Raw genomic sequence first — 8,666 nt, 5'->3', positions numbered from 1 at the left:
AACTATTCGAAAACTATTCGAAATCCATTCTATAACCAATTACTTTCGCTTCCGACACTATGCGATTTATAAATTATTCGGTTTTTAATATTACTACTCACACACGCCGAGTGAAAATCAAATACAAGCGAAATTGTGAATGAGAAAGATGAGGGTAGGACTCATGATTGTCCCCAATATATAGCAGAATCCTATCGTGCTCGTTCAAAGCAGGTGCAACGACTGCCTGTGACCTGGCATGCAAATAACTTTCAGGGGCGGTAGTTTTCAGAGGCATATATTTTAATAGGGGGAAGCAACGTAGGCTACGTTGTCTTCGAAGAGGTTCTAGAAAGCCGGATAAGGATAGTCAAGGTGGGAGAAGTACGGGAGCAGTCCCCGTTGCTTGCTGTGGTAGACCATTCGGCCCGTCGATAGGATGGCCACTGGAAGGAAAAAAAAGACAGCGATGTAGAACTTGGCACTTTATTTATACACGTGGCTAGATGCAAACTATGAAAGCACTTCGCCCCCATCCAAATATTCAAGGCTCCTTTCTTCACTGAACTACAGTTGCAATTAGTACTAGTTGTAATACAGCACGCAATCTATATATACTGTTTGATTTGCATGTGCTGCAAGACGAACCTAAAATTAAATTTAGGACGAAACTTTGCTGATAGGCAAATCTGACATGGTAACCAAAAGTTCTAGTTACATTAAGGGAAGGCTTCGTATTTACAACAAGTCTGGTGCATCCACGCAACAAGAGCAGATCGAATGACTGACTATCCTTACTTGGTATTCACCCGTTTGCCAAGAATAATTAAGATGGAAAATCATAATGACGTGTAGTTCTTCGATAAAAGTCGTCCAACTTGATTTGTTTGCTTTAATCGTATACGCAGCCTTCTCTGTGCATGTTATGCAATACACTTTATTCGCCCAGTTGCCAGCACAATCGGCAGTATATTACCGTATTCTCACATTTCAGATGGTTTACACGGCTGTATCCTGCAGATGGCGATCTACCTCGTGTCACTGTGGCGACGATGTTATAAGGTGGGTGGGTGGATTGTCAATATGACGATCCACATATGTTGATCGTCATATTGTGGGTGGATCGTCATATAGTGGGTGGAACGTCACATCTCACCCACTATGTGGATCGTCAATATCACGATACACATAGTCATGAGTAAGAATTCGTCATAGTCGATGAGCAAGCAGCTGTCGAGGATGTCCATGCCAGAAATTGGGGTGTATGGCAATACCATATCTGCTTTAACAAATGAAAAGTGGCTGCATGAATGATATGAACATCACTGAAGTTAAGTGTGTTATCATCAGCAAGCATCATCAGTAGACAACATTGCGCCCAGATTTGAAATGCAATGCGTAAGGCCATGAAGGACTGTTAGCAGTTAGAGTAGAAGAGAACGTATGGTGCCATAGAATGTCATTGAATGCTCATTAGCGGTGACAGTTTTGCGCAGAGCTCATGGGATTGTCTCGCATGGAGTCACGCCGTATGTAGTACAGCGGATAGGTGGCTTGCATAGACTGCCCACAGGCGTCGCACCTCTCGCTTAGTATGGTAGGGGCAAGGTGATCGCATGTTTCATACTGGTTATGCCATAGAACACTAATGACGACTGCAAAAGGTTAGGATACTAATGTGAAAGAGAAGCCTAGAGGGAAGCTCTTTTGCACTAGCTTCTATATGGGCCCAAGCTGCACTGTTTGCCAGTTCATGTCGTACCGCAGCGGTAACTGGTTGCTTATTGAAATAACGTAATGAACGGCACGACATTACTGCTGACTGCACCCTAACGTGGCTGCAATTGTTTAGCGCGGTCAATGAATCAATAAGCTCAGGAAGACACGTAGGCTGCGATTCTCACTGTGGCCTTGGTATCGTCCTAGGTCCACCTGGCCCCTGTAGCAGTGACGTGAAATGTATCCGCTGCCGCATGCTCATGTGAGGCCACGGGTGCCAGTTGCCAGCAACGGAGGCGGCACATTCCTCCAGTCTTGCCGGTGATACGAACACTCCGCGATGTCTCCCCGAAGCCGGATGCTCCAATTTGTATGTCGCTTGGTAAGGATGTCCAGCAGGGTAGAACCTTCTTGCTCTGCATTTTCAAGTGCAAAGAGTGCTCATATGAGTGACTCGGCCACTCATATGCGCCGATATGTACGTTTTGTAACGTTTCGACACTATTTTATGCCAATGGTACGCAGTTTCCACAATATTTGAAGCTAACAATTAACGATCTCTGGCTGCACATGTCGATATAAGCGAATGCACCGCTTTGGTTAATCCGACACGCAAGGCTGCGCTTTAAGACTTATTGAATATGCGAAATGTCTGAACAATGTGTGAGAGGGATACAAAAAGCGAGCTTCAGGCGCATATATCAGCATCAGCAAACAAGGCAGCCGCTTCCGCTGACGGAACTCAGCGCGCCTTTATACACCGCAGTGCAGGCACAACCGCGTGCTCAGGCTTGCTCATCCAGTAGTCGGTGAGTGCGACATGGCTTCCAGGTGCGAGATGCTTCCCCGGAGAAACCAATCGCGATCTACGAAACGCATAACCGACGCACACTCGACGTGGGCGCAGCTGCACAAATCAACGAGCGAAATCCCCAGCTCCGTTACAAAGCGTTTCCAGTGGCATGCGACAGAGGACAGCACAGCAACGTGAAAAGAGGCAGATTAGTAACAAAAGCATGCTGTAAGCTACTTTTATTTTGTGAGCTGGACATTTTCGTTCTAATTCTGAGCTTCGTAATAATTTGATAGCACTTCAGCACTGTCAAGGGCAGCATCAACGTAAATTCAAACGTGACCTATTCTGAAGATATTCAAACATGTTCCTTTTCAAAGTTCGCCTGCACTTATAAATGTGCTTTAAACTAGGATTCTAAAATGAACGCTCGCGACTTCTACTCCATGCTTAACAACAGTCTACCTAGTAATTAGATTCCATGCAATATTGTTAACAGGCATTGCAGTCGGTTATTTTTTGGTCATGTTTCTATTTATGCTGATGGTACAGGGATTCAAATGGGAAATATAGCCAATTTAGAAAAAATAGGCCTTCGTTGTAACAGCGTGGAATTTCTCGACCGCCTATGAAACGCTTCGTTAAGCTAGTTTGATGTGCGCCTTGCAATCGGAGTAGATAAGAAGCACTCGTCTCTGCATCAGAATTTACATACTGTGCGGTTTTATTACTTGGGCTCATGCTTTTGACACACTTCGGCTGCCTTCACAAAGCTGAAGTATGCCATTGACAAGTCAATATTTGAAATATTCAGAGTTCTTTCCAATTAATAAGACGGGCAAAAGTATGGTCTATATTTCCAGGCTAGAATTGTCCCGCATGGACCATGTGGGTTGTAGTGTTCGAAAGTTTAGGTAGTCTCTTTGTCTAGTTTATATGAACTCTGCTATTTTCATCCTTGCTTGCCGATGAGCAATCTGATTATGAGTATTTTTTCGTAGACAGATTCGGGCATGCTATTACTAATTTTTGGCATGTTATGATGCGTTGTAATTTGAGTGTCACCTTGTTTTTTACCGTACATTCTGTATCATATGTTTTTTTTTTTGTACTTATCGCCCAGAACTGAATAGATCAAGGAGCCCAATAGAGGCTGAAGTACAATTCAGGACTGAAGTTAGGGATAACAGCAGAACCAACCCTCTCTCCAGAAACATGCATCCAGAATATGTATCAAAAGTAGAAAGGCAAGAGCTAAATCACTCTTGCAGTAAATAGAGCAGCAGAACCAAATGGCAGGTATAGTTTATGCTACCTGGGTGAAAGGTAAAGAAGCATATACGGTCATTGTGTCAAATTCTCAACGGAAGGTGCAAGACGCTTTCACTTTTTATCAAGGACCACATGGTGGCAGAACAAGCGGCAATTGCTCTTGCCATCAGGAGTAATAAGTGGGCTTGTATTTTCAGTGATGCAAAAGCCGCTATAAAGAGAGAGAGAGAAAACAAGGGTAGAAAAGGCAGGGAGGTCAAGCAGAACAGCATCCGGTTTGCTACCCTACACTGGGGGTGGGGGAAAGGGGAATAGAAAGAGGAAGAAAGGGAGAGAGTAAGTACTGAGAAAGGTTTTGATAAAGGCTACGTACACTCTTAAACCAAATTACACCACCCTTTGGGTCGTATCTTGCCACACAACAATGATCGTCGTCTGCCTTGCCCGAATTTCTTTTCTTTAACGATGCTAGCCTGGAACGTCCAAATGACGAACGGCATGCGCGTTATCAGCATGACAGCATTCTCGAGAGGAAAGTAATGAGCCCAGCGTTTTCAAGAAAGGATCCTTTGTAGTAAATGATGCATGGAAGCGATACAGAGCGTTGTCTCTCTGTTATACAAACAATGCAGAATCGGTCAATTCTCTCGGACAACTTCGAACGCAAACGAGAGCAAATACAGGTGCATAGTGAAAATGGGGAAGGATTATGTAGGCAATGTTCTGAAGAAGTGAAATGTGAAATGAATAACTAACACCCTTTGTTAAAATTGTTTAGCGAGCGCTAAACCGACCAGACAATTAGTAAGTTATACAGAGGCAACAGTTCAAGGTACGTGATTTAATTACAGCCAACAGATATTCTTACTGTAACACTAAAGAGAAACACCTTTGCTGGGTTCTGTCGTGCAAGTTCGCTGCATCTTCTTTTTTTTTTGCTACATTAAAGCGACTTGCGGTTACTTAACTGATTTAAACTATGGTTTTCGTATCTTGGGGGCGAGAAACTATAATATTTCGCTAAATGTTTACATTATTACAGCAACGCTGATTGACAGAAGAAAAAAATGAAAAAGAAAAACGTTATATGCAAGTTTCCACGGTTTCATGAAAAAAGTAATGGCACACAAAGTCTATAATTTTTTGGAATGTGGTGATTCTTAAAAGTAATAGGAAGGCAACTTTTGAAATGGCTGGGTTAATTAGTTATTAAGTGAATTTTGGTAAAACCTCGTTTCCGGCTTGTCTATAAGTGTTATAAGAGCCGCCTAAAAAACTCCTCTGTTGGAGGTCTATAAATGGCAGAGAGAGAGAGAGAGAGAGAGAGAGGAAAGGGGAAAGGCAGGGAGGTTAACCAGAGAAAGAAGATCCGGTTGGCTACCCTACGCTGTGGAGAGAGGGGAAGGGGAGGTAAAGTGGTAACAAAGTAGAGATAAGGAAAGGAAGGAGCATAGACACACAATCACAATCGGTCACTGTAACCGAATACTGTCATCGCACAGCACAGTGACACTTGCAGCTCTATCAACATCTGTTCAGGCTACAGCCGCCTGTCCAATTCTGTCGCCCTCAAAAACCGCAACAGTGCCCTCGTCACCCTCTGCTGCGATGGCTTATGATGGCGGTATTTTAAAATAAGTTCCTCTGGCTAATGGCAGAGATTTCATATTTACAGTGAATCTGGAGCCATCATGCGGGTGACGTGTATTGAAAGTTAGAAGTGCCTGGAGCAATATTGTGCTTTGAAAATTACTGAATACTCGTCTCTTTGGTGAAATATGCAAGGCATGGTGTTTATATTTCATTGAAGTACGAAGCGCGTCATGCGATGAGCGATAAACGTGCCAAGTAATTTGCAGCCTAATGAAAGACTTCGTAGAACTTTGAGTTATAAAAGCATTCGAGAGTGCCTTGCTGTCATTATTCACATATCTTCTCAAATTCTTAAAACTAGACGAGGCACCAACTTCAAGTTCGCTGAAAACCATGGCAATGTGTAGTGTAATCTCTATGGAAACTTTAGCATTTCTTGTTTGAATAGACATATTGCAAATAATTACTGAACCCACGTATCTTTCCAATTTTGATGTATCATACAAAGGTCTGTAAGTTTCCCCGGTGCCCTTGCCGAACTAGGTGGGGCACATTGTTTATATTTCATGAAAATAACGAAAAAGTTATGGCTAATACATACTCAAAGTTGAAATAATGTGGTTTAATTTTGGTATTTGCAGTAAGATATGTATGAGACTGCTCAGGTGGGTTCTGAGTATCATATGTATTACGGCTACCACAAAATTTACCCCGCTACCATGGCATAACTACATATGTGACTAAGATGAAACCTACCAGACAGGTCTAAAAAAAAATTTCACGGACAGTTTACTGCGTGTCTTTAAACTTATAGCCTTTATTGAGGATAAGTTGTTTTTCTTTAGAGTTTTCTGAATGCTGGCTTTGTGTGTGTGTGTGTGTGTGTGTTTACGGTTTCGTTTGACGCTGTCTCGGTCCCACAACACAGGTCCAAGGAGGCCCAGCCTTTCCACCAGTCGAACTCAATCACGCCCCCTTCAAGCAACACAATAAAGGGTGATGTCAGCATGTTCGTGGCTTCAGTGTTCCACCAGTCACATAAGTAAGACTGTATGCCTCGTACACCTTTACTAAACTGCGTCGCGTACACAGCAAGAAAAATTATGTGTCGCGGAATCTGCTTCCTGGCTCGAAATGCCACTGAAGACATCATTGGTGTCTGCGTCCAGTGGCATATAGTGGCCCCTGTACGCAATAGGCTGTTCCGAAATCCTTTGTGGGAAAACAGTTGACAGCAGGTGTGTTTAATTAAGCCATTTTCGCCCTCAGATTAAGCACTTCAGCGCCGCGCCTGGGTATAATAAATACTATATGCAGTAGGTTCCCATTAAAACTAACTCGAAGGAATTGCGAATATCTGCTCGCCGAATGAAAAGTTGGCTTTAACAGAAAGGATCTAAATAAAAGAACTCATTATTCCTGGCAAACCACACAAACCAAAAAATGAAGCTGAGCCAATATCAAAAAGCGGATGTAAAAAATTAAATAGTTCGATTTTCGTGATGCAGAACGTCGCTTTAAGAACACTTAAACTCGCAAGTAAATGTTGCTTGCCGGCATTTCGCAAACCTGTGCACTGTCACGAAAGCTGGAGTTTCACTTACTTTGCAAAAAATGTCTTTGTTCCCCTCATGTTGCTAAAAGAATACGCCAAAGGATCCAGGCCATTATCAGCTAGATAATGTGTGAGCACCGCTGAACGATGTCCTCACCATAACTTTATAGACTGCAGGGGCACATCGAGGACTTCCTTAATCACCCTTTTCGCCATCAGCCTTGCAGGTTTCCATATCCTCGTCGACATGTGCGTAGCTGTCTGTGTCTACAGAATCACCATTAGCTTCTTAGGTAGCTAGCATCACTTCCTCAAAGTTTGCCAATGAGGACATCTCGCTAGACTGAGTGGCAGGTATCGGGAACGACTGCGGAAGTTCGATTTGACCGAATTAACGTTTCCTTTTAAGCAGATTGCTTTTGCGTTGGACCTGTCTGAAACCAACCAAATGTACAGTGTTCTGCGTACCCCCAAATTCGCCTTAACTGGGATCGTCTTAACAGCAGCTTACTGTAAGAGAAAATGGTAAGGGTTGGCATGCGGGTAGAAGCAGCAAACTTCGAGTATGTCTGAAGAATAGTGATGTTGCTGCCACATGGCGTGGACGTGCTCCAGGTCTTCGTGGCATCGGGCCACATCTCGGTGCCATTTCTGCATGCACGCTTGTACTACATTTACCGCTACTCCTCTTCAATATCACAGTTCATTGTCTTAAAACGTAAGTCGTAACGCCTGCCCACCGAAATGCGTGATAATTGATAGTGACTCACTCCCCCCCTCTCCCCTCCCAGTGTGTTCTGCAAATGGGAGAATGGCCTTTAGTAGTACACCGAATGAATGAATGAATGAATGAATGAATGAATGCAACGAAATACCTCAGTTTATTAGTGAGACACTCTAGAGAAGCCCCAAGTTAAGTGGATTTTGTTAGTTTGCATCCGTATGCTTGCAGCTGATCTAGGCGCTGGTCGGGGACCACTTCCCGAGCACCATGAAGCAGCAGTGCCCACCGAGGCCCAGACCCGCCCCGAAAGCTACAGCCGAGGTCCCATACCAATTCACCACGGCCGAGGAGCGTTGGGAAATCTGTGAACAGCGCTCAGGGAGGAGACAAAAGGCAGACGGCATACAAGGCGCCAGTCGCGCCACTCAAACGTAGTGACACAATCTTGATTTTAAAGAAACAAATAAAAAGAAAACACCCACACAAATTGTACTGGTATAGAGGGTCCTTCAGTCACTGTGATTTCATTTAAAAGTACAAATAAAGAGAAACACAGAGTGAAATTGTACTGGTAAAGTGTTCTTCCTGCTGATTTTATTTGTTTAGGGGGATGAAGGATGAATATTAAAGCGAGTGACCTGAAGGCCCAGCTTCCTTTTATTTTTAAACAGCCTTGCAAACTTCATAAATTTCACTCTTTTCTCATCTTTGGCTCTTTTCTTTTTCTTGTCCAGACATTTACGAAAGTTGTCAGTACAAATCTCTGGCTGCATTAGGAGGAAATGTAATGCAATTGTTTATCGATCAACAAATATCCCCAAGCAGGCACTCTCAAACCCATGGAGCGACCTTGAACTACTACAGTATGTCCAAAGAAGCATTTCCACCAGTATTTAGTGTTGCATCTTTCCTTGCAGACTTTAGACTGATGTTTAAGGAATTCCATAACGTAACAATAGAGAGAAAATGTTCACTTTGCCACTCTCCAGCCCTTGCACGTAATTGCAAGGCAAAAGGGGAAGTCACTATAG

The 8,666-nt window shown here is 43.4% G+C and overlaps 1 long non-coding RNA gene across 1 annotated transcript; it reads left to right on the top strand.

Annotated features, from left to right (window-relative positions):
- The first annotated feature begins 1,930 nt into the window (after window positions 1-1,930).
- LOC142559429 (uncharacterized) lies at window positions 1,931-8,334 on the top strand. The gene is made up of 3 exons (XR_012823109.1): window positions 1,931-2,080; window positions 6,285-6,398; window positions 7,864-8,334. It is a non-coding gene; the product is annotated as an uncharacterized LOC142559429 (long non-coding RNA).
- The last annotated feature ends 332 nt before the right edge of the window (window positions 8,335-8,666 follow it).

Source organism: Dermacentor variabilis, chromosome 10 (genome assembly GCF_050947875.1).
Source record: "Dermacentor variabilis isolate Ectoservices chromosome 10, ASM5094787v1, whole genome shotgun sequence".
Taxonomy (NCBI): Eukaryota; Metazoa; Arthropoda; class Arachnida; order Ixodida; family Ixodidae; genus Dermacentor; species Dermacentor variabilis.
This window is presented reverse-complemented; position numbering and strand designations above follow the sequence as displayed.